At 43.4% G+C, this 26,887-nt stretch overlaps 1 long non-coding RNA gene across 1 annotated transcript in view; it reads left to right on the forward strand.

The window, feature by feature from the left end:
• Positions 1-877: 877 nt before the first annotated feature.
• LOC117353576 overlaps positions 878-26,887 on the forward strand; it is a 115,412-nt gene continuing 89,402 nt past the window's right edge. The window contains exon 1 of the long non-coding RNA XR_004537979.1: positions 878-1,091. This is a non-coding gene — a long non-coding RNA (uncharacterized LOC117353576). The remainder of the gene's footprint in view (positions 1,092-26,887) is intronic.

The following is a 26,887-nucleotide window of genomic DNA, read 5'->3' on the forward strand; positions in this document are numbered from 1 at the left end:
GATGCATGTCGGTAACAAAAATCTCATGCGTGAATACAGAATGTCCGGGGCGGTACTTGGAGAGACCTCCCAGGAAAGGGACTTGGGAGTTCTGATCGACAAGTCGATGAAGCTGTACACGTAATGTGCAGCGGTGGCGAAAAGGGCGAACAGAATGCTAGTAATGATAAAGAAGGGGATCACGAACAGATTGGAGAAAGTTATCATGCCGTTGTACCGGGCCATGGTGTGCCCTCACTTGGATTACTGCATACAGCACTGGTCGCCGTACATGAAAAAGACACGGTACTATTCAAAATGGTCCAGAAAAGAGCAACTAAGACGGTTAAGGGGTTGGAGGAGATGCCATACAGCGAAAGATTAGAGAAACTGGGCCTCTTCTCCCTCGAACAGAAGAGATTGAGAGGGGACATGATCGAAACATTCAAGGTTCTGAAGGGGATAGACTTAGTGGATAAGGACAGGTTGTTCACCCTCTGCAAGGTAGGGAGAACGAGAGGGCACTCTCTAAAGTTGAAAAGGGATAGATTTCGTACGAATGTACCAGAGAGTGGTAAAAAACTCTCCAGGGATTCAAGATCAAAGTTAGACAAGTTCCTGGTAAATAAGAGCATACGCTGGTAGGGCTAGTCTCAGTTAGGGCACTGGTCTTTGACCAGAGAGCCACCGCGTGAGCGGACTGCTGGGCATGATGGACCACTGGTCTGACCCAATTCTTATGGCAATTCTTATGTTCAAAGAACTACAAGGACCAGCATGCACCAGGCAGGTGATAGCAAAACCCACAAAGGGATTAGCTCCTGCAATCAGCTCTGCTGGGGGCAGGGTTAATGAGCAGGGAAGCTATCCAGGCTCATTAGCAAAGCACCAGAGAACCACAGGTGTTTTGAGGGGCAATCAGCCCATGCTAGGGAAAAGGGTTTGTTCTCTCTAGGCCATGGAAGACGGAGGCAGCCACAAGCTTACAGGATACCTGAATCCTTGGAGAGAGACAGACCTGTGCTAGCCAGGATTCAGAAGCCAGCAGCCAGCTTTCCCCACAGAAAGCAAGGAGTAAACCTCAGGACAAACTTCTAGTCATTCTTCTGAAGGTAATGATGTATTTGATACAGAAATGCTTACAAATAATGTTGAAATGGAACCTGAGGAGTCATGCTTATTTGAGAGCAGGATTACAGAGTAAAGCTTGGGGGAAAGTAAAAATGCTGTTTCTGATAAAGTGGCGTTGCCTCACAAAACTAAGAATACCAGAAGAGTTAAGAATTACTGCCTCTGATTGAATTAAGAATACCAGAAGGATCAGAAATTACTGCTTCTGATGTAATTAAAAGGTAACAGAAGAATTAAGAATCACTGTTTCTGAATTTTCATAATCACAGGAGAACTGTGGGGAACCTGTCCAAGTAGTGCAAGTTGGTTGCAGGTTCCAGAACTTGAAATTTAAAAGTTATTTTTGTGTTTTTTTGAACTTTAGTAATGAATGAAGCATGGTGGGCTTACAGGCTGTTTAGCAACCAATGAGAGTTTTCGTTTGTATGTTTTTGGAATTGCACTACAATATAAAACCAGAAAATAAAGTCATCTTATAATTCACATTAAACACCTGTACTGGACCTTTTTATTTTGATGCTGACAACCATCTATCCCTCCATGCCACATACAACTGCTCTGCTGAGGCTTGGATGAGCCAGGTCAGTGCTCGGGCTACTCCAATCCAGGTCTTACCTGGTCACATAGTCCAGTCTTTGCTGTATACATTGGATAATATCTTTGGTTATTCGTTTTAATCTTGTCTTCATTTAAATAATTTCTCGGGGGGGGGGGGGTTATTTTATTTCTTTTTTGTTCATGCTCTCTTCTTTCGTTTCCTCTCTAATCCCGCAGTCTATTTCCTCCCTAGAAGATCCTGTTCTTTCATCCCCCCCTCCCCCCATATCTCTCCTACTTGCAATCTCTTCTTTCTGCCAATTTCTTCTCTTCCTTTCATATTTTATCCTTTTCCTCCAGGATTATTTAATATATGCTATTCTCTCTCTTATAGGGGTCCTTATACTAAGGCAGGGGTCTCAAAGTCCCTCCTCGAGGGCCGCAATCCAGTCGGGTTTTCAAAAGTTCCCCAATGAATATGCATGAGATCTATGTGCATGCACTGCTTTCAATGCATATTCATTGGGGAAATCCTGAAAACCCGACTGGATTGCGGCCCTCAAGGAGGGACTTTGAGACCCCTGCACTAAGGCATGCTAGCCATTTTAACATGCGCTAAATATTAGCATGCACTAAATGCTAATGTGCCCATAGATTATAATGGACATGTTAGCATTTAGCGTGTGTTAAAATGGCTAGCGCGCCTTAGTAAAAGGACCCTATATTTAGGGTTACCAGACGTCTGCATTTCCTTGGACATGTCATCCTTTTAAGGACATATCCGGGGGTCCAGATGGCTTTTCAAAACCTGGCACTTTGTATGGGTTTTGAAAATCTTCTATCACATCGCCGTCGGGCAGGAGGGAATCTGCGATGACTTCGCACATATGCGCGTGTGTGCTTGGTGTCATCGCATCACATTTGCACATGCGTGGATACCCTACTGCCCGAGAGCATGCAGTGGGGGGCGTGGGCTAGGGCAGGACAGGGCAGGATGGGTGGAACTGGGCGGGCCTCGGGGGGCGGGTCTAGGGGGGTCTGGATTTTCTAAAAGGAAAATCAGGTAACCCTACTTGTATTCATTCCTACTTATTTAAGGGTGCATCTTTCAAAAACAGAAAACTAGCTACCTGCTTTTCCCCTCCATAACACTCTCAATTTCCACTTTGCAGTCAACAATCCTCCTTTTGTTAAAGCAGAGCCTTTCATGCAATACCAGCAAAGGAGTTTACAATAATAAAAATGCATAATGAAGCAAAATAAGGCAGGCATTAATAGGTAAACACTAGTGGGTGCTAGAGAGCATTTATGGTGGCAGACATCTTTTGCTGAGGTAGTGCACTTAGGGCTAGATTCACTAAGCCCACTGATCAAGTCCCGACCACTTAGCGACCCCAACCCAATTCACTAACCTTCCTCCCGCACCCGATCCGATCCTTGCATGCAAATGTAGGCAGGCAATGATTCACTAAAAAAAAAAAAAAGGAACACCGACTAGGCTAGCCGATCCCAAAACAAGCGACTGCTGAGGACCAGTCGCACACGTCCCTGCCGACTCTCCTTCTCCATTGCTGCCCTGAAATCCCAGCCAACTTCCACCAGCCCTGCTCCCTCCGTGCTCTCTGCCGCGATCCTGCTATGCCAACAGCTCTGCTCCCTGCTCAAAAAACTCTCCTCTCTCCCTGCTTTCTACCACAATTTTCCTGCCGAAAAAAAGCTCTTTTCGTGTGTGTGTGTACTCAACAATAATATAAACACCTGCGGCGGGTAAGGCTCCATATTACAGAAAGCCCTATCATAAGTAGCCCTGGCATCTGCTTGTGCGTTGTGCTCTCTGCCGCAATTCTCCCTCTCCTGCTTGCCGCCCTTCCCTGCAGCATGAGCCCATGGTTTTAACCTGCTTGTTAAAACCATAGGCTCACACTGCAGAGAAGGGCGGCAGAGAGCTGGAGAGTCATGGCCAGTAAAAAATTTTAAAAAAGGATAGCAAATGCATGCGCAGACTATCTACAGGCAAAGTGCATGCGATCTGTCTCGTTGGTGAGGGATGTGCCTCCGATCACCCCCATTTACATGCAGAGGGTTGGAGAATCGGTCGGCCTGCCTTGGATCGGGTAAGATCGGTGGGCTTAGTGAATCTAGGCCTTGGAGGGCTGGTCTCATAGGAGTAATAAGACATTTGGGATATCTGGAGAGTCTGGAAGAAAATAAACCACTCGCCTTTTTAAAGCAATTTCTGAGAGACTTGTTGACACTTAGGAAGGGTACACTGGGCTTGCTGATTGATTAGGTACACAGAATCAGTGAAGTGAATTGTCTCCCTGGTGAGTGGGAGAAAAAGAGTGGTGCTCATTAACATGCACAATTTCTAGACTGAAAAACCCCTCAATGTTGCAATGATTGAGAAAGCTGGGATGAATAAAATAATAAGGAAATAATCTGAATTTGCATTTCATTTTTGTGAATTACAGTGTGGAAATGCTTAGAAAAAGAGAAGTGTTCAGTGATATTAAGAAGTAATGGATGCATTTCCCATTGTTGTACCCAACCTGAATTAGGGACTGGGGCCCTGATAGACTCATTAAAATAGAGAACCCTATGCAAATGCATCATAAGGAGATCATTAGTATTTAAATGAGCTCTTCTTGCAATGCACATAAGTCGAGCAAGGAATTAGAAAGATGTCTGGAGAAGTATGGTATTAGCTGTTTGCGGATGCTAAATTGAGAGCATATGATTGAAGTAAAAAATTACAAAGACTAGGGGACACTCAATGAAGTTACAGGGAAATACTTTTAAAACCAATAGGAGGAACTTTTTTTTAACACGGAGAATAGTTAAGCTCTGGAACGCATTGCCAGAGGTTGTGGTAATAGCGGATAGCTTAACTCGTTTTAAGAGAGGTGTGGACAACTTCCTGGAGGAAAAGTCCATAGTCTGACATGGGGGAAGCCACTGCTTGCCCTGGATTGGTAGCATGGAATGTTGCTACTTCTTGGGTTATGGCCAGGTACTAGGGATCTGGATTGGCCACTCTGAGAACGGGCTACTGGGCTTGATGGACTGTTGGTTTGACCCAGTAAGGTTGTTCTTATGGCATTTTACCCCTTGCAGTTTGCAAGGGGTAAAATGCCACCGTTCTGGAAACATGTTGGAGGAATATGGTGAAAGGGGAATGCTATTACATATGATTTATAGGTGTCCAAAGATAAGAGGGTTCTAGGGGAGATAGTGGGAATGGAGGTATTGGACTACTCTAATACTTATATGTTTGTTTAAGCTCTGGAGGAGATAGAGGATCCTGAGCAATCTGAATTGGTGAAAAGGTTGAGCCACAGATGAAAGAATGGTTGCAATTTGTACAATTTGTGATGGAAATGGACAGATTAGAGCAGCGCCTCTCAACCCAATCCTCAGGGCACACCCAGATAAGTCACGGTTTCAGGATACCACAGCGAACATACGTGATTTAGATTTGCATGCACTGTCTTCTTGGTATGCAAATCAAGCTCATGTATATTCATTATGGATGTCACCAAAACCTGATTGGTTGGATGTGCCCTAAAGACTGGGATGAGAGGCACTGGATTAGAGGATCACTCAAGAAAACAAGAACAAATAAAAACTAGCCAGACAATAGACTATAACCTCTTCCTTACAATCCAGGGCAGGACTTGGCTTGGCTTGAGAAGTCTTGTTTCTAGTGATGTTGATATATCACTTAGCTCGGACCATTGCAAGACACCCATGACACTTAGAATCTCTTCAGTGTTTGGATGCTGGAAGTTGTTCTTGGTTCTGACTGAGCAGGAAAGGTTTCTATGGGCATTTCTGTCCCCTGATGCTGTTTAGAGAGCTGCAGCTGTGGGAGCCTTAGAGGCTGTTGGTGTTGACTGAGGTTGACAGTCCTTGGTGGCTCTGACACCTGCTGATACTGAAGTTCTAGGAAAAGCAGTACAGGCACAAAAGGGACTGAGTAGGGAGCTTTAAAACCTACTGTGGTAATAGAGAATGACACGGGGACAATTTTTTCCCCATCCCCGTGGGAACTCAATTTCCCTGTCCCCATGAGTTTTGTGTCTCTCCCTGTCCTATTCCTGGAAGCTTTGTCCTCATCTGCACAAGCCTCAAACACTTTAAAGTCAAGTGTTCGAAGTTTGTGCAGTTGAGGCTGAGCTTACTGGAATGGGATAGGGACAAAACTCATGGGGACGGAGAAAAATTTGTCCCCATGTCATTCTCTATGTGGTAACTCTGGATATTTAATGGGAAGCCTTGATGGCCATAGACTCTTCCTATACCTTTAAGTTGGATATGTTGATTGAAGGTTCAGATTTACTCCAGGAAAACCTTAATACCCATAAGAGGAAGATTCAAGAACATCGGGCAATACTAGATATTGATGGGGATAGGCAACAACAAAATTTTTGTTTTGTGTCGCTTGTCGTTTGTGGGAATCTAATCTTCTATTTGTGCGTCGTTCATACCTATACAGGCTCAAAGCGACTGTAAAGAGAGATAAGAGGGGAGAGAGAGGAGGTGGATAAGTAAGAGGGAGAGGGAGGGGAGAGGGGAGGAAGGGAGAGGGTAAAGGAGATTACGTATCGAACAGATGGGTTTTCAGTTTTCAGAATGTTGGTTTCAATCATTTCAGTTAGCCATTTTTTTTTTTCATCAAGGAGCAATATTGTTGAATGTGCATTTTTTCAAAACTGTGTGGACTATGGGAAAGTCACAAGTACCTGGCAAAAAACCAAATAGTAGTGGCTTTCCATACCACCGATCCAGGACAACCAGTGGCTTCTTCCATGTCTGTCTCAACAGCAGACTATGGGCTTTTCCTCCAGGAACTTGTCCAAACCTTACTATGTAATTGCTGACTTCTTCTGGTCAGAGAAGGTGCATACTACAACTCACATTATAGCTCTAAAATGATTGTAAAATAACCCCTAGAACAGGGGTGCCCAATAGGTCGATCGCGATCGACAGGTAGCTCGCCAAGACAAAGTGAGTCGATCATCCAGGACTCACTTTGCCTTGGCGATCTATCGGGCCAATCAGTCTTCCTCTCCCCGACGTCAATTCTGCCGTCAGAGGAAGTTCGGGCCAGCCAATCGCTGCCTGGCTGGGCGGAACTTACTCTCCGACGGCAGAATTGACGTCGGGGAGAGGAATGCTGGTTGGCCTGAAGCAGGGAGAGCATGTTTTCTTTTGTAAAGAAAACAAATACTTTCAGGAAGAGTATGCACTTTTTCCCCAGCAGTGTGAACATGCAGTGGATCACGTATGTGCAATGGGAAAATAATTGGGAAAGAATGCACACTCTGAGTGTGTGCTCTTTTTTTAAAGTTGTAGGCACTCTCTTGAAAGAGTGAGCACTACTATTGGCAGGCAAAAAAAACATGAATTGTCGTGCTTTTTGTGATCATTTTTGGATTTTAACATTTCCCAAGTTGCTGCAAACAGCCTGCACCCTAGAAATGATAGGAAAACAACTTAAGGGTGTTCAGGTGTGAAGTTTCTTCCTTATTAAAAATGTGGGGATTTTACATCAGAAGGTGGAAGTTTTGGAGAATTTTGATGAAGTCAAGAGGGGTGATCTGATAGTGTGGATTTGATGGGTTTATTGGAAAATACACAGGAGGAGGTTTTATATTAATCTACTTTTAAATCACCCTCTTTGCATTAGATCCAGCCAAGAGCTGCATTATGAAGCTCTTTTCTTTAAAATTTAGAAATAGCATCTTTTTGGGAAAGTATATGTTTCCAGATTTTTCCAAGGTCACTCGATTGAGTTGTAAGGATTTTTTTTACTATTCATTCTCAAGAGCTGATATTAAAAGCTTCTTTTTTTTCCCTAAAATTTCCTTGCAAGCGCTGTATTAAATTTAGAGATGTTTCTTTTTTCCTTTTTATAACCCCCAAAGAGTTGCAGAAGTTTCTGGATTCTAGGATTACATTGGACACTTGATGCTACTTTGTTCATTAATGAAGTTATAGTCACTTAATCCCACCCCCTATTGCCCCAGATACATTAGATAGATTGTGAGCCTACCGGGACAGTCAAGGAAAAATGCTTGAGTACCTGGGAGAACGATATAAAAAAATTGAATAAATAAATAGCAATTCTTGCTAGCTTTTTGTTTTCAATGGGAGATATATCTCTACTCTCATCGAGACTTATCCATCTAGGATTGACTCTTACCCAGGTAAGGGTGGCTTGACAGGGCTATATCTGAATTTCCATTGGCATAATTCACATAAGGCTGCGGAAAATCCTTTATGCTATCCATGTAACTTTTGACATATGTATGCAGAAGCACAATTATATAAAAGCCCTTTTCTGTGGGCAAAATAGGTTTTACATGCAAAAAAAAAAAACTTTATGAACTAAGTGGGAGAATATGGTGAAGTGGTTAGAGTTGCAGCACTCAGTCCCCTGAGGTTATGGGTTCAAACCCATGCTGCTCCTTGTGACTTTGGGCAAGTCACTTAATCCCCCCCTATCCCCAGGAACATTAGATAAATTGTGAGCCCACTGGGACAGACAGGGGGAAATGCTCGAGTACCTGAATAAATTCATGTAAACTGTTCTGAGTTCCCCCTGGGAGAACAATATAGAAAAATTAAATAAATATCCCCCCTATCTCATAGCTTTCCAGGTCTGACTCGGGCAAAATGTTTTGTGTCCATTATATTTCTCACACTGCTTAACCCTTTCAGGACCATAAGGATCGTAGGCCAATTTTTGTGGTTTTGACGACATTTTTATGGTAAAAAGGGCTTGCAGATGCCAAAAAATTGATTTTTTTTTTGTGAAATATCATTATTTTTATTTTAAAAAAATCACACTTCTGGCTTATGGACAGTGTGGCAAGTGAATCTTCTCGTCAATCTAGCAACGACGCTAATGAATGAATGTCGGAACCAGTTTGTTTACATAAAGGCAGTATCATATGGAATCCGGTACATATCAAATTTAGAACTGTAGACTATCCCAATCAAAATTGATAGGATTTTAAAGTTATGGGACAAATATGTCACTTGGTCCTGAAAGGGTTAACCAGTAGTGCCCTCTTTCTGTTTTGTGCCTTATAGGTCTGAGCCAGGATCCTTTAAGTTTCTCTAGCAAATGTGAATAGTCAGACATGGCTTGATCTGTATTAACCCCTCCCCACGCATACAGAGTAATTTGGAACAAAAACCTTGTTTTCCCACAGAACTGCTGAACTGGAAAATTAATTATAGCCTATCAGTTTTCTCATTTCTATTAGCTTATAGGTCCCCTATGAGCCTGATCTCAGAAAATGTTGCAGAGCTTTTTATGCCGAGTGCTGGCGAGGAATGGGTTGGGCAGAACAAGAGAGTATCCAGAGAACTATCTACTTAAGGAGGCGAGACTGACAAGGGAGAACCACTAATCTCCCTCCAGGGTCTCAAGATGGGAATTATCTGCTCACAGGATTAAAACAAGCTTCTCCACAGCAACCAGACCTGCTGTTTGGGGGGTGTTTTGTTGCTCATGCCTTCTTTCTATTTCCTCCCACTTTCTACCTACACAACACACAGCTAAGTGAATTTCCTGCCCAGCCAGAACTGATGGAGTACTTCTGGAGATTTCAGTTGCTCCTTAAATTTTTGGGGTCTGAAAGCGCTGGGGCTTATAATCAAAAAAACAAAAACCGTCCAAAAAGTGGCCTAAATCGGTACTTGGACGATCAAAAAGCCAGATTGTCCAAGTATCGATAATCAAAGCTGGTTTTAGACGTATCTAAACCCAGTTTAGGCCTTTCCCCTGCCTCTAAACGCCTAGAACGAAAAGAGATGTTTTTAGAGGAGGGGAAAGGGTGGGAGGTGGGCTGACCTAAACTTAGTCATACAGCAAGTATAACCAAAATCTTTAACAGGTTGCCTAGTCGGAACTTATACGTTTTGACTTAAACCAAGTCAAAACAGGTATAAATTCCCAATAGGGGCTGCTGAGCTGATCGCGGCTGCCACAATCAGCTCAGCAGCCCCGGTAACCTGCCACCCTCTCCCCTGCAATGATCGCGGCAGGAGAAATGGCCAATCTCTCCTGCCGGGGTTCGTGGCAGGGGGATCGCGATCGCGGCAGGAGAGATGCCCAATCTGTCCTGTCGCAATCGTGATCCACCCCCCACCCCCGAAACAATACCAGCAGAAGGGAGCCCAACCCCTCCTGCCAAGATGTACCTGTGACCCCCCCCCCCCAATCCCCCAAACTGCCATGAACCACGACAGGAGAGACTGGGCATCTCTCCTGCCACGGGTCATAGCAGTTCGGGGGGTGGGGATCACGGCAGGGGAGATGAGCCATCTCTCCTGCTGTGATCGTTGCACGGGGGGGGGGGTTGTTTTTGACAGACACCTGTTACAGAATCCAGTTTAGAGGTGAAGGATTGGCCCCCCTCCTTCGCCTAAAAGGTCTTGTTTTGGGCGTTTGGGACTTAGGCTACTTTTTGGGTTGATAATTTGTTCTAAGGTTAGATGTAGTGGTGGTCTGGGCGTTTAAACTGCTGAGGTAGGCCATTCTTTAAAAAAAAGCCTCATTTTGAACGTTGTCCATTCTCAAAAAAAACTAACAAAAAACCCACCCAACATTTTCCCTGCTGCTACTTTCAGCGTTTAGGGCCATAGGCCAAAAGGGGACTTAGACATTTTTTTTATGCCCCTCCACAGCTTTAGCTTGAAAGAACAAAACAAAAAATAAACAAAACTAGTAAAGATAACTTATTATTGCATAAATCAAAGCATAGTTACAGTATATGTATAACAACATTTTATCCGTTCATAGAATGTTATATTTCCGTTTAAAGCTAGTGGTAGGTAGTCTAGACATTCCATTAAACCAATTGTACAAAAGTACAGACTTTGGGGTTATTTGACAAGCAACTTAAGTGTTTAGAACAGCATATGATGGTGCCACATTTATGAGCTCTTTGTGCATGTACATGTCTAGAATACTACATTCTTCAAATCCTAGCAAACAATTATTTCAATTTCACATGGGTTATACAGCTAACACCCCTCGGTAGTAACTCATTTCATACAGGCCTATATAGCTCATTCACACTTTTCATTGGGTGTGTATCAATAACTAGCCATAGAATTCTCATACTATTTATATTTCTCTAAAATAATGTACTCTTAAACAAATTTAAATCGTATATAAGAATACATAAAAGTTGCCTTACTGGGACAGCATCTTGTTTCCATCAGTGGCCAACCTAGGTCACAAGAACCTGATAAGATCTCACGGAGGAAAACAGATTTTATGCTGCTTATCCTAGGAATATGCAGTGGATTTTCCCAAGTCGTCTCAATAATGGCTTATTGACTTTTGTTTTAGGAAATTATCCAACCCTTTTTTAAACCCTGCTTTCATCACATTCTCCAGTAACGAATTCCAGACTTTATTTTTTGTTCCCCTGCCTTTTGTTTTGATCCTTCTCCCTCTCTTTTTCATTATACAAATGTATTTCTGCCCTTTTCCATTTTGTATCGGTATGTTAATGTTTGTCTGTGCGTTTGATTGTCTGTAATAATAATTGTAATTTGTTAACTTATGCCCTCTTTATTCTTTGTTTTTATTATGTAAAACCGCTTTGTATTTTGATAAGGTGGTATATCAAATTTTTAAATAAACTGATCACTTATTTGAGATCCAGGACCTCACCCTGATGCAATCTTTGAAACACGGCCCATGTTGGCGTGGCTCCCTGCCTTCTATATAGAGTGAGTAGTCCTTGAAGATAAGTGATTTAAATATGTTTAAGAACACATCTTTTTAAAGAGAAATATATGTAATAATTCTATGGATAGTTACAATATTGATACACACCCAAAGAGTGCAATCGAGCTACCACTCGTGTACATGATCAAGGTCAACAAGGCAATGGGGCCTGACAACCTACACCCTAGGGTGCTTAGGGAGTTGGGTGATGTCTTGGCGGAACCGCTATCCGCGCTCTTCAATCTCTCCCTCAGTACAGGTAACGTCCCGATGGACTGGAAGACGGCTAACGTCGTTCCACTCCACAAGAAAGGCTCAAGGATGGAGATGGCAAATTACAGACCAGTGAATCTCGCATCAATAGTGAGCAAACTAATGGAAACCCTACTCAAACGCTAATTGGATAAGATCATGGACGAGGAGAATCTGCAGGATCCCCGCCAACATGGATTTACTAAGGGGAGATCCTGTCAATCCAACCTGATCAGCTTCTTTGACTGGGTGACGAGGAAGCTGGATGTTGGTGAGTCCCTGGACATCGTCTATCTGGATTTCAGCAAAGCATTTGATAGCGTACCACACCACAGGTTGCTGAGCAAGATGAGTTCTTTAGGTTTGGGTGACACATTGACCAAATGGGTTGGGAACTGGCTTGGAGGTAGGCTTCAGAGGGTAGTGGTGAATGGCACCCCCTCCGAAATGTCTGGAGCGCTGGTCTAGGTACTGGCAACTCAGCTTCAATGCCAAAAAATGCAAAGTCATGCACCTGGGAAGCCAAAATCCATGCAGGATTTACACCCTGAATGGTAAGATTCTGACAAGAACTGAAGCAGAAAGAGACTTAGGGGTGATTGTCAGGGAAGACATGAAGTCTGCAAATCAAGTGGAGCAAGCTTCATCCAAAGCAAGGCAAATCATAGGTTGCATATGCAGGAGTTTCGTCAGCCGTAAACCTGAAGTCATTATGCCACTGTATAGATCCATGGTGAGACCGCACCTGGAGTACTGTGTGCAATTCTGGAGGCCGCATTACCGCAAGGATGTGTTGAGACTGGAATCGGTACAGAGAATGGCCACCAGGATGGTCTCGGGACCCAAGGAGCTCCCATATAAGGAGCGGTTAGGGAAGTTGCAACTCTACTCACTCAAGGAACGTAGAGAGAGGGGAGATATGATCGAGACATTCAAGTATCTCACGGGCCGCATTGAGGTGGAAGAAGATATCTTCTGTCTCAAGGGTCCTGCGGCAACGAGGGGGCATCAGTGAAAAATCAGGGGCGGGAAACTGCACAGTGACACTAGGAAGTTCTTCTTCACCGAAAGGGTGGTTGATCGCTGGAAGAGTCTTCCACTTCAGGTTATTGAGGCCAGCAGCATGCCAGATTTTAAGGCCAGATGGGACAGACATGTGGGATCTATCCGCAAAGATAGATAGAGAGGGTCATTGGAGTGGGCAGACTTGATGGGCCGTGGCCCTTATCTGCCGTCTATTTCTATGTTTCTATGTAATACTATGTTGTTGGTTTTTTTTTTAAAGGGGATGTACTGGTACCGCCTTTCTGTGGTTACAATCAAAGCAGTTTACATTAATAATAGGTATGTATTTTGTACCTGGAGCAATGGAGAGTTATGTGACTTACCCAGAGTTATGGATATCCCTGCCACATTTCAGTGCACACACTTATGTCAGCTTTCTGGCTGTTGTAACTGCAGGCACCAAAATGCTAGTCGCACTGATACCGACTTATTCTGGTATTCTATAAACCTTGATGAAATTTTTTTTAAGACTGCAATAGAGTGGTATACTTAAAGTGGAGAGTGTTTTGTATTGTTTTTTTTTTTTTTTTAAATCAATGACTGGAGAAGCTCCTTTATAAAAAAATATATTCAGTCTCATGAAGTTGGGGACATTAGATTGTAAGCACACATGGACAGATAGGGAAAATGCTTGAGTACCAGAATAAATTCATGTAAACCATTCTGAGCTCCCCTGAGAGAACGGTATAGAAAATTGATTAAATAACACCCCCCCCCAAGCGCAGAAGAGGTTTTTGATGCTGGCCGACACGCTGAATGCTATGCACTGCTCCGACACTCAAAGGAACTCTATGACCGTCGGAGCAGCGCAGCGCATTCAGCGTGCTGGCTGATGCTAAAAACCTCTTCTGCACTTTTGTAAAAAAAAAAAAAAAAAGGGGGGGGGAGGAGGGTAAATAAGATACGAGGTCTTTTTTTCTCCACTATTTGAAACTAGTGCAGTCTCTTCATATAATTGCTAATGTGCTTAGCCTGTTCTCTGGTTATACTCTGTGGGACTCATAATCGAAAGAGAAAACCGGCCTAAGTCAGCACTTGGACAAACATTTCCCAAATATGTCCAAGTGTTGATAATAAAACCGGGTTTTGGACGTATTTCTAAACGACCTAGGCCTTCATAGTGCTGCTGAACGACCATAGTTAAATGGGGCATTTCAGGAGGAGTGTCGAGGGCGGGATTTGGGCGGGATGTGGGCAGGCTTAGACTTAGTTGTACAGCATGTATAACCGAAAGTTGTACAGCCCATGATCGACGGAACTTTGACGTTATAACTTAGACCATGTAAAACATGGTCTAAGTCACAAAAACCCACCTAAAGTCACCAGATAAGCACTGAAAACACATAAAACAGACCCCCACACACTACCCCAGTGATCACTGACCCCCCCATCATACATGTATTAATCACACCTTTTTAAAATTCAGCCTCCAGACCATCATCACCTGGCCGCCTGCATAAGAAAGCCTAGTCGTCCAGCACAGAGGTGGCTTAAGTCGTCTTGGGGGGTTAGGAACCTATAGAAAGGACCCATGCCCATAAGCCCGTGTAATCACTGCATTGATACTTACATGTGCTCTCCCCAATACACCCCCAAAACCCTTTTTTACTGGTAGATAAGTGGGTCTAGGGGATTCTGGAGGTGGTTTGGAGGGGCTCACCATGAGCTGTAGTGTGGAGAAGACATGGCACCCTTTTTGTGAAGTTCACAGCAGTGCCCTGTAAGGTACCCCACTATTTAGGTGGCATGTCTGGGTGTTCAGTTCATCACTGTGCAGATCCTTCCCACATCCAACAGGGCTTGTTCTAGGCGTTTTGGACTTGGATGAAAATGTGGTATAAAGATGGATGATTTTCAAAAGAAAAAAAATTTTGGATGTATTTATTTTTTTGAAAATGTGTCCTAGGCTGTTTTTTACTTTTGGACGACTTGCAACTTGGATGAAAACGGACTTAGACGTCCCTTTCGATTATACCCCTCCACATTTTTTAGGCTTTGCTAATGAGATTATATAGCTTATTCCTATTTATAACTTTAGTGATTCTATATTAGAGCTAGGGCACTCAGGTTCATTCACAGAATAAGATGATATCACACAGCTTCAAAGACACCGTTTCATATAATCGCACATCATCAGACAGCAATGCTATGCTTGTGTGTTTATATATAGGGCTTATTTGCTATCTTAAACAGACGCTACCTTATAAAATAACCTTTGCCCAAAAATATCAAGGGCTAGATTCACTAAGCAAACCGATCATATACCAATCTGTTTGCAATCACTTTGCGACCCTGACCCCCGCCCCCCATTCACTAACCTTACTCCCGATCTGCTTCCTGCCCGAACCGATCTGTGCATGCAAATGAGGGGGAATGGCATGCAAATGTAGGAAGGAAGCGATTCACTAAAAAAACTCCAGGAATACCAACTGGGCTGGTCGATCAAAAGAAGCAACTGCTGGGGACCAGTCGCTCACGTGCTTGCCGACTGTCCTGCTCTATGCCTGAAATCCCAGTCCTGCAGCCCTGAAACCATCAAAAAAGTGCCCTGCTCTCTGCTGCTGTTCTCTCTGCTCTCTGCCGCCCTGCTGCCCTGCCCTATTCTGCCATGCCTCTCTGCGAGCCCGTGTTTTTTAACCTGTGGGTTAAAAGCGGGACTGCACTTCTCGCCACCAACTGATCTCGAGGGCTGGAGTGTACTGGGTCAAACTGCTAGTTGGGGTGTGCTAGAAGGAGAGGCAGAGAGGAGGAGGGATCCTGATTCTCTGATGCTTCCACGCTGAAGCCTAGCCCTCCATCCTGGGAACCGAGAGCCCCCTGTCCCGGAAACCTTCACGTCCTAAATACAAGCAGGCAGCCTTGGATCTAGCCTCCTCGATTTCCCCCTATCCCTCCCACGCTTGTGCTTAGAGCAAACGCATGCGCAGACCATCTATGGGAAAAGAAGATGGTCTGCGCATGCGTCCCGATCGCTCTGCAGCGATCTGTTCATTCACTATGGAGGTGTGCCTCCGATTGCATGAGGAGGCTTGCTGAATCGATCGCCCAGGAAGACTCAGCCATGGATCGGCCACGGATCACCTAGCAAAGGTAGGCTTTGTGAATCTAGCCCCAAGTCAACACCTGAGGATTTTTTTTATAGAGCACTTAGGGGGTCCTTTTACTAAGACGCAGAAACCAATTTAGCATGCGATAATCGATTTAGCACACATTAAAGATTAGCATGAACTAAATGCTAAAGCGCCAATTATATTCTATTGGTGCCTTAGCATTTAGCATGCGCTAAATCGATTAGTGCGCCTTAGTAAAAGGACTTCTTACACAGGGACATTAGATAGTGAGCCCACTGGGACAGATAGGGAAAATGCTTTGAGAGTGGTTGTAAAACTACAAAAAGGCGTTATACAAGTCCCAGTCTGAATCACCTCCCCTCTCCAACAACCACCTGAGCTCTTTGGAATATTATCCTGTATAAGATTTTAGAATTTTTTTTTCTTTTATTAAGGTTAGATGGAGGCTGTCCTTATCATGTAAAAGCAAAAGCTTAGCTTTATCATAAAACTTCTCATAGTGGGGCATTTTGACCTGAGTGTCAGGTTTTGCCAGGCCCCACTAGTTAGCACTGAATCGGTGAAAGTTTAGTCAGAGCTACAGCTCAAAAATCTAATCTGCTAGGCTCAAACTGGCCAGTAAATCAATGGAAGTGATGTATTGGAAGCACATATGTTTATGTTTTTTGATATCCCGCATTTGCTGAGCACAAAGGAACGCCAATGTAAGACAGGAATTTGAGGTTCAGGCCTCTGCTAACATAACAAAAAAACAATCCAACCAAGTTGCAGTAAAAAAAAAGTCAATCGAGGAGAAAAACTGCAGAAACGATGTGCAAGGTAAAAAAAAGTCTTATCTTTCTTGAAGAAGATGCAATGTAGCATTCCAAACAAATGGTTCTCTTGTGTGAGTGCACAGGACCCAACACGGTCTGTGTTTCGGAAAACACTCCTTCCTCAGGGGTCCTATGGGAAGATTATGATGAAGAGAATGTGAGATGTGGATTGGGTGTAAATGGTGTATACACATAACCTGGTGAGCTGTGGAGGTGAATAAGAAATGTGAAAAGGAAAAAAAAAACCCGGCAAGGATTGGTAATCACCCTGTGCATCAATGAATGAGGTGTAGAATCAGAAAACATTGTCCCCATAGTCCCCCTCCCCCCAAACCAAAATATCTCTCCTCCACATCGTAAGCTGTTTATATCTATCTATTTATCTAGGCAAATATGTATTAAACAATATTGCTACACCCCTCTGCTTATCACAAAAAGCAGACTAGTGCATCTCCCCCACCCAACTGTGACATAACCTCTCAAGTTCACGTTCCCTGAGGTGTATTTTCTGCAGCATAGCAATATCGGCCTTCTCTTTGCACAGGGCTGACAGAATTTTTGCTCTTTTTGTAGGCAAGGGGGTAACACCTACTCTTATTTCTGCAAGTACTGTCACTGGAGATTGCAGATATCCATGGGATCTCCCCACCTCAGTCACTTTTCTTTGTCCACAGACACAAGCGGTGTCTGCTACCTTACTGTGAGACAAATCTCAGGACCCAGGACACCATCCCTTGGGCTCTAGAATTCTTACACACCTAGACATGGCTTCCATTCCAAAGATGACACCACCCTTTGCAACTTTTTTCTCCTGACACATTTTGCAACCTCAGATTTCTTACACCCAGGACCCATGTGGATCTTTGTCTTAGTCTGTCAAGGAATAATGGAACATGGTGGTACAGAGGCTTAGCTAGCCAAAGGCAAAATCATGTTCTTGGACTGCCCTATTTAGAAATTCACAATCCCCTCCCTTTTTGACAGGTAATCCTCCTACTCTAATATTATTGCCAAAAAACCCTCCCTAGACTGGAAAGTATTAGATGATATTGGTTCATTTACCTGGCAGGGGTTTCTCTATATGTATTTATTATTCTTTGGATGCTATCTGACTCTGCTTTCTTTGATTTCTAAGTTTTTAGTTTCTGTATGCACCCGACCCTTGAAAGAGGTGTTGAGAATGATCCCCTTCCTTTTTTGATCCAGACAGAACTGACCTCTCAATGACTTTCATTCACAACTGTTAGGGGTGTTTCCCCATTTTTATTTGAGCTCCCACCCTTTGAGCTCACCCAGTGCTGTCATACGGGGAATGTGGGTTAAATTTCTAGATCATGTTTTCTGTTCCATGAGCCAGCCAAGGCTGAGATGCTGAAATGCCCTTCAGCATGGGAGACAGCTTTTGTAGCCCCTGGGAGATGGAAGAGACTCAGCCTTTGCTCAACAGTACAACTTACTTACAAGTCACTATCCTAGTAAATCTATAGGTATAGAGCATATACCTATAACACGAGACATTACGGTAGATATCCTGCAAACTTCTAATGCTCCCAGGGGCAGCAGAACATTATTTTTTACTTGAAAGGGCCACATAAACCAAGCTCTGTCCCTGTTTTCCCATCTCCCTAGCTGCTGATGCTGTGTGAGGGAACAAACTGGTAGGGTCATAGCTAGGGTTGACAGATGTCCAGATTTCTCCAGACATGTCCTCCTTTTGAGGTCATACCCAGGGGTCTGGACGGTTTTTCAAAACCCAGCACTTGTCCTCAATTGCGTTGGGCAAGCGGATTGTCTCCTGCACAACCAAAGAAGGCCGGGGGAGGGGGCAGAGCTAGGGCGGGACTGAGGGTGGGTTTAAGGCAGGGATCTCCATAGTCCCTCCTTGAGGGCTGAATCCAGTCGGGTTTTCAGGATTTCCCCAATGAATATGCATGAGATCTATGTGCATGTACTGCTTTCAATGCATATTCATTGGGGAAATCCTGAAAACCCGACTGGATTCGGCCCTCAAGGAGGGACTTTGGGGACCCCTGGTCTAAGGTGTCCGGATTTTATTCACCATAGGACATCTTCCAACCTTGCTTCCATTTTTTTGATGGATCCACACTCACATTTTGGCTCATCATTGTGTTTCTATCACCTCTTCCTTGTGATCAATATACCTCCTTACTGATTCCTAGATCTCTCTGCTGTGCCTATCCTTCTTCACTGACCTTCCTACTGCTTCACCCTGCCCCCTCAGAAGGGTATGACATTCTCATCCTGCTCTTTCTTCCCCCATTAGCTTCTACTGGTCTTGCCTTGCCCTCCTTTTTTTTTTTTTTTTTTTTTTTTTTGTGACAATGTGTCTCCTCTTCCCCAACATGATCTTACTTCTCCATTACCCCCTCCAGGCATCATGCTTCTTTTCCTCCTCTTCCTTGCTCATTCAGACTGAGATCAATGGCCCTTTTCCACAGTGGTGCTCCTTTCTTTCATAATTCTTCCCTGTGCTGACACTTTTTCTTGCCATAAGTTGAAAACATATGAAACCCTTGTGCGCGTAATTTTCATGGTGAGTACTTTACTGCTCTAGGTCAGCCTCTGATGTGCTGCCAACTGGATCGCTACTCTCCCATTTCTGTTCCTACCATCAAACTAGTCCATTAGTCTAACCACTAACTAGATTAGATCAGTCATGACTATATCAAACCATATTAGGGTTTTCAGACCTGATCTGATCTACTTTTTTAGGTAATTATCATGAATATGGGTGAGAGATATTTGTGTAGTACACTTTGGAGACCCATGGTATATTTGCAACAATTCTGCAAATCAGACTGGTTAGTTAAACCTCCAGCCAAGGGCTGAGAAACACAGCTGTTACAGAGACAGATCCTATTGGCCTGATCAAATTCCATTGTTGGTCACAGTCATAGAGTTCACTCAATACTGAGCACCCATAGAGCTGGCTCATAGGGAAAGAGTATCCTTCCTTCTCCCTCTCTCTGCAGAAGACATCATCATCATAGAAGGGAGCTATTCTACTCTCATTGACTTCCTTCCAGCCTAGAGCGGATATAAATCATTCCCATCTACGATTGTATTGCACAGGATACTCTAATATAGACATGTCAAACTCTGGCCCGATTAAATTTGGCACACAATCTGGGCTACGATTTGGCCCGCCATTCCTTCCCGCAGCAGAGAGAATGCGTGAAGATGCGTGAATGGCTGGAGTCGGCATTCTTCCTCATTGGCCCTCGTGCTTGTCCATCACCGCTGCAACAGACGCCCAATTGGGAGTTAGCATGCTCCATTTTCCTCCCTCCAGCATCCTGTATTGACGACATGGTATCTCGGGTGGGAGGAGGTGGTGACTTTCCTCTGCAGGCGACAGCGTTTTTTAGTGCTGGGAGCCGCACTAAATGCTGCGCGCAGCTCCTGGCACTAAAAACTACTAGCAAACTTTAGTGTCCCCCCTTTTACTAAAATTTGCAAGCAGTTTTTAGCGCCGGGAGCAGCGTGCAGCATTCAGAGTGGCTCTTGGTGCTACAAAACGCTATCGCAGTTTAATAAATGGGGGCACTGTGAAGAGAGAAAATGGTATTGGACAGCAAAAAGGTTTTCATGAACAGTGACTTTAGTTTCAAGGACAAGACAACTGTTATTTGAAAATACTCTGGTAAGGATTTTAAATACCATTGAAACCTCATTACAGTGGTTGGGGGATTGGGGGTGCTAGTATTTGTGGGGGGGGGGATTGGGGAGGAGAGGTGGAGGTAAAAGGAAGTTTTCTCTAGATAAGACAGTGGGAGTGATCTGGATAGAGGAGAATTGAATGAGGGAGGGAGAAGAAGAAAGAGGACAAATGATTGAGCTCTTTGGAGATTGAGTTGGAGAGAGTCAGGAATAGGGAGACAGATGAGTAAACGGAGCAGTCACTCTTGTCTAGGTATGGTGAGCTGGAGCAGGAACAGAAGCAATAGCAGGATGTGACATCACTAAGTGTAACAAAAGGAAGACCACATGAAAGAAAGAAGGAGGGAAGGGAAACATGATTTGAATAATGACCAGGTTGTAACCCTATACTTCTACTATTAAGACTAAAGGGTCCTTTTATTAAGGTGCGCATTTAGCGCGTGGTAAATTTGTTAGCATACCTTAATAAAAGGACCCCTAAGTATCTTAATTAAAAATTTGGCCTGTGACTTAGCCTATGTTTTAGATTTCGGCCCCTTATGAAATTGAGTTTGACACCCCTGCTCTACTACATAGAATCCTATAGCTCTATGATTAAAACTCTTTTTGTGATTCTATTCCCCTATGATCTTATAGTTGTGGCTGTTATCTTTCTAGGTTTCTACAATTATTTATGTGATTTTAAACATCTGATTCTACCTTCTTAGATTCTTATAGGTTGATATTTAAAAGTAATTTAACTGACCAGCAATGGCTCCTAGATGTTTAAATCACACTTAGCTGGTTTGTGTTGTAGATAATAACCAGTTAGCACTGAACTGAAAACCAGCTACTTTGGGGGTGTTCCAGAGTATGGACTCATCAACACTTGGTTAATTAAATTCTGAGATTTAGCACTTAACTGGTTTACTACATGAAAATAGGGCTGGTTTTTACACAGCCCTGTTTATGCAGTAGACTGGCCAGTTAAACTAAATAACCATCTATGTATGAAGCAGCACCGAAGGTCCTAATTTCCTCCTACTTTTCCAATCAGGGCGAGAGGAAGACAAAAATGAGCAGTCCGTAAAATAAACAGTCTATGACTTAATTCACAGGAAGATTGAGAAACAGTTATTTCAGGACTATTTGGCAGATTAGTCTCTTATGCAAATTTAGACTGTTATGTAAATTTAGTTCACCCCAAGGCAAACAGGGTTTGGCGAGAACAAGGCTAGACATGTTTACACAGATGAAAACTGGTAATTATAAGAACACACCTAATCACCTAAGCACGGAGTCTAATGTGAGAAGTGCACATTTCTATTCTCCCTTTTCTCTTTAGATTGTAACTACTAGATTATGGATTACTTTTTATTTTCTTTCCTCATCTCCATGGATGCTTCATGTTCCTCATTGTGGGGTTCTCACATTATCCTATTATCTTTTCCCTGGGTAAGCCTCTGCTACTAATCATTTCTATAATACCACTAGACATACACAGTGCTTTACATCAAAACATAGAAGAGTCAGTTCCTGCTAAAAAGAGTTTACAATTTAGTCAAGACAGACAAACTGGATAATCTGTATCAATACACTGTGCTCAGGTGGGGGAATTACAGAGGGAATGATAAGAAGTTCCCTTCTCCAAAAAACTTCCCTTAGCCCTCAGGGTTCCTTGAGATAGTTCCTTATTCTCAATATATAATCTTAGTAGGAATCAAATTTGCACAGCAAAAATTCCAGGATAAGAAAATGTATTGGCAACATTTCAGACTTAAAGTGGGATTATTCTCATGACCTAAGATTAATATAAATAAATTTGTATATCCTTTATAAATTTGTCTTTTGTTTTCCTTTGCTGCTATAGCTTTTTTTAATCCCTAAATTCCCTGACTTTTTACCAACTGTGTTTGTACAAATTACTAACTGTAATGATATTTGTTGCCGGTGTATGGTTTCAAAAACAGCCTCAGTATATCACACAAAGTGGCAAAAAGAGCAAATAGACAGGGCATTATAAGGGCTAGTGGCTGGTGTCTTGTGCTTAGCTTTTTCAGAAGCAGTTCACCATATATAGTATACTGACAGCATTGGTTCACAGAGGATCCATTCACAGTTTCATAAATCATTCAGTTTCACCATGTGATGTAAACAGGGAGTTTCTGGTTTAACAGCCTGCACCGTATTTCCTGTGTGGAGTCAAAGGGAGAGGCAGATGGACAATAATGAAGGTCTCGGAAGAAAAAGCATCATAGGATGTGAAAGCAAGTGAGATGGAGCCCAACACACTGAAACATGAAAGGTATAAGGCACTAGATTCATTTTGTACAGAAAAATCTCCTAGACAGCCTTGGGCTCAAGTGAAAAAGCTCCGACTCCCAGCTTCTCATTGCCAAGTAAAGGGAGCGGTGCCAGGCAAACTGTGCTAGAGTTTCACCTGTGATTTACAAGAAAATAGAGCAGAGGATTTTTTTATTTTTTTTTAATTTATATCTTTATTCATTTTGAAGCCATAAATAAGTGTAACATATTATACTATAAAAGCACTTACATTCAATCAAAATTATACTCTGTGACAAAAAAATATATCACCCTCATACTCGTATTCAAAATTGCACTCAAATTAAAGAATTAAAAATATTTCCCAGAGGGTCTTGATCCAGTTGATGGGGCCCACCTAGCCAATCAGAGTTTCAGGATAATCGGAATGAATATGCATGAGAGGGATTTCCATGTACCACCGCCATTGTATCCAAATCCATCTCAAGCATGTGGATCATTTTTTCATGATGGCGAGTTGACATGGGGGACAAAGTTTCCCCATCCTGTGGGATCTCTCTATCACCTGTCCCCAATGAGCCATGTCCCTGTCCCTGTCCTGCAAGTTCTGTCCTCATCTGCACAAGTCTCGAACACTTTAAAATCATAAGTGTTTGAGGCTTGTGTGGTTAAGGCAGAGTTTGCAAGAATGGGACAGGGACAGAACTTGGATAGGGATATTGAGATCTCGTAGGGATGGGGACAAATTTGTCCCTGTGCCATTCTGTAGGTGACCTTACCAACATTCTAGCAAAGTTAATTTGGAATGTACAGGCATTTTCCTAATAGCAACGGTGTCCTTTTGCTAAGCTAAGGTAAAATGTGACCTTGGCATGCCCTTGCATGGGTTTTTCCCATGCGCTAAGGCTATTATTACCGCAGTAGGAAAGTGGTTGATTTTCCATTTTTCCTATTACCAGCCATGCGCTAATGTTGCCATTAGTGTGCGGTTATTAAAGAGAATTACTGCACGTGTTCTTACCAACACCTCTTTTGTAGGTGGTAAAGGCTCACACAGTAATCCTGTGTTAAATAGTTAGTGCTCAGTAATTTAGCTACGCTGAATGGTGCAGGAATGCCCACTCTTCACCAAAAATTTTAAAATATTTTTTAGCACACAAGTTAGTTCACACAGATTTGTAACTTACCGTGTGACTCCTGAGTACATACCATGGTAAGCTATTTTAAGCTGCAGTAAGCGATTACTAGCACTTACCGTGGCTTAGTAAAAGGCCCCAGTGTTAATAATGTAGATTTGGAGAGCATCATCATTGTTTATTTCATAAGAACATAAGAATTGCCGCTGCTGGGTCAGAACAGTGATCCATTGTACCCTGCAGTCCGCTCACGTGGCAGCCCTCTAGTCAAAGACCAGCGCCCAGAGACTAGCCCTACCTGCGTACGCTCCAGTTCAGCAGGAATTTTGTCTTGAATCCCTGGAGGGTGTTTTCCCCTATGACAGCCATGGAAGAGTGTTCCAGTTTTCTACCACTCTCTAGGTGAAAAAGAACTTCCTTAAGTTCGTATGGAATCTATCCCCTTTCAATTTTAGAGGGTGCCCTCTCGTTCTCCCTACCTTGGAGAGGGTGAACAACCTGTCCTTATCCATTAAGTCTATTCTTCTCTGGACCCTTTCGAGTAGTACCGTGTACTTCTTTATGTACGGCGACCAGTGCTGGACACAGTACTCCAGGTGAGGGCACGCCATGGCCTGGTACAGCGGCATGATAACCCTCTCCGATCTGTTCGTGATCCCCTTCTTTATCATTCTTAGCATTCTGTTCGCCCTTTTCGCTGCTGACACACATTGCGTGGACAGATTTATTGACTTATCAATCAGAACTCCCAAGTCTCTTTCCTGGGAGGTCTCTCCAAGTACCACCCTGGACATCCTGTATGTGTGAATGAGATTTTTGTTATTGACATGCATCACTTTACACTTATCTATGTTGAACCTCATCATGAAAATCTCTCTTATGAGCATTCATTGTGAATATCCCGAAAACCTGACTTGCTGGACTGCCTCCATAACCAGGTTTGGGCTAAACCATTGTACCACACATGTGTTGTACTACTGATAATATTGCATACAGAAAACCAATATCATAATGGATTTATATTGATCCAAGATGCACCCCCCCATAAAAAGACAGCATAATTATTAAAAGTTCAAAGAAGGGCAACGCCACTGTTCCCTGTAAGCTGAGCAGGAGTAGGGTTACTAGATTTTATGATTGTAAAATCCAGACATGTGGCCCTGCCCCAGGGCCGCCCTGTTCTGCCTAAGTCATGCCACGTTCCGCCCCCAGCCCTGCCCTCAAACTTCTCCTTGAGCTTGGAGCCACGTTTGGAGGGCCTCTGAGCATACGCATGTGTGTGACATCACCGCATTGCATGCATGCATAAGCCGTCCAGCTTGAAGCTTTTCAAAACCCTGACAAAGTGCTTGGTTTTGAAAAGGCCTCCAGATGCTTGGACAATCATCTAAAAAGAGGACATGTCTGGGTAAAACTGAACATCTGGTAATTCTAAGCAGGAGTCCTCCAACTGCATTGCTGCCAGTGGTGCTTCAATATTGTGTTTTCAATTGCTAGCAACAGGCAGATTCTCTGGAGTTCTGCAGAACTTGCCTGTCGCTCACCATTGAAAATATAATAGTGAACAGCACCCCCTACTGGCAGGACTATAGGTGGAGAACTCCTGCTTACCTTTGAGCAGTGTATTGCAAACTGTGTGCTGTGTCACACCAGTGTGCCTCCTGAGATTTCAGGTGTGCCGCAGTAAACTGGGGAAGAGGAGAGGTGCCAGATGACTGTTTATAGGATGTGTCTCTTACGAAGAGAGGCACGTCCAGTAAGCAATCTCTTGATGCCATCACCTCTCTGTTAGCTCTTCTCTCCAGCGCAGGTCCTTCTCTCGGCTCAAGGCCTGTTTGAAGGGCCTTTGCATTTCAGCATGCTGACGCCAGCGCACTTCCAGATGTCTCGAACCAGGGACTCTAGGTTTAATGTGCCCCGGCTCGAAAACGTTTGCGAGACACTGGCTTAGAGGGAACAGTAGCCGCAACACAGATGATAAAAGGAAAGGAACAGCTCCCCTATGGAAAAAGGATACAGAGTTTAGGTCTGCAGTTTGAAGAAATGACAGCTAAGAGGACATATGAGGGGCCGCTGAAAGGTTCTCAGCCCAACCAACAAAGTTGAAGCAGTCTCCATCGAGGGCTATACACATAGTCCAGCGGGTTTTTTTTGTTTGTTGTTTTTTTTTTTCCACTTTTTTCATTCCATATTTTCTAAGAGAATGAAAAAAGTGGAAAATCACTAGATTAAGTGTATAGCCCTCGATGGAGACTGCCCCAGCTTCGTTAGTTGGGCTGAGAACTTTTCATATTTACTGTAGAGTCGGATGACACGCACGCCCTCGGGAGACCCTTGATACAGCACTGTTGGGTGCGAAACATGTCATGTCGGGTCAGACTCCCAGGCGTTGGCTGATGGAAAAGCTAAGTACATAGACAACTTTTAGAAAATTATTTATAAAAAGAAATATAAAAATAGAAGGTTTATACAACACTAAAGCATAAATAATATAAATGGGCAGCCAATGATGAAGTGCCACGTAATTCTTCCCGCAGACATGAATTAACACAGCGGTGGAGTGGTGGGGCTGAGGCTTCCTTTATAGGATAAGGTGAATTTGACATATATACAGGTCCTATTGATGAAACTGATAATCCCTACGGCCAGCAGGCCTACCTCTTCAAAATGGCAGGCCTTCCCCTTCCTGGTGCATCCTGGGATTCACCGAGGAGGGGCTTAAGGCTCTGATTGACTCAGATGCCTAAGGCCCCTTTACTGGCTCCTAACACAGGTGCCTACCAAAGTCTAAGTCATACCATGCCCATTCTCTTTACCTAAACACGACCACTTTTCAGATAGCTGTCAGGTGCCAGTAGGTGCCTCAACTTAGGCATCAGTAGGTGCCTTGCCGAGTTCCATGTGGAACTTTTAATTCTTAAAAATAAAATGAATGTGCTACTTATAGAATCAGGTGCTAGGGTATACTATTAAGTAAGAGATGCACTAATTCATCAAGAGAATGTGATGTTGTGCAATAACAAACGTGGTGACGGAGAAAAAGAAAAGATTCTGAGGTTCTTTTTTTTTTTTCTCTCAGGTTAGAAATGACATAATATGATATAGGAAATGTCATTGACATTTGCCATTGCACATGGGCAATTCCATGTCAACCGGTTCAATTTCAAGGAGGGGGCCCCCCCCCCCACTCGACACAGAGTACCT

This window comes from Geotrypetes seraphini, chromosome 2, assembly GCF_902459505.1.
Source record: "Geotrypetes seraphini chromosome 2, aGeoSer1.1, whole genome shotgun sequence".
NCBI classification, from domain to species: domain Eukaryota; kingdom Metazoa; phylum Chordata; class Amphibia; order Gymnophiona; family Dermophiidae; genus Geotrypetes; species Geotrypetes seraphini.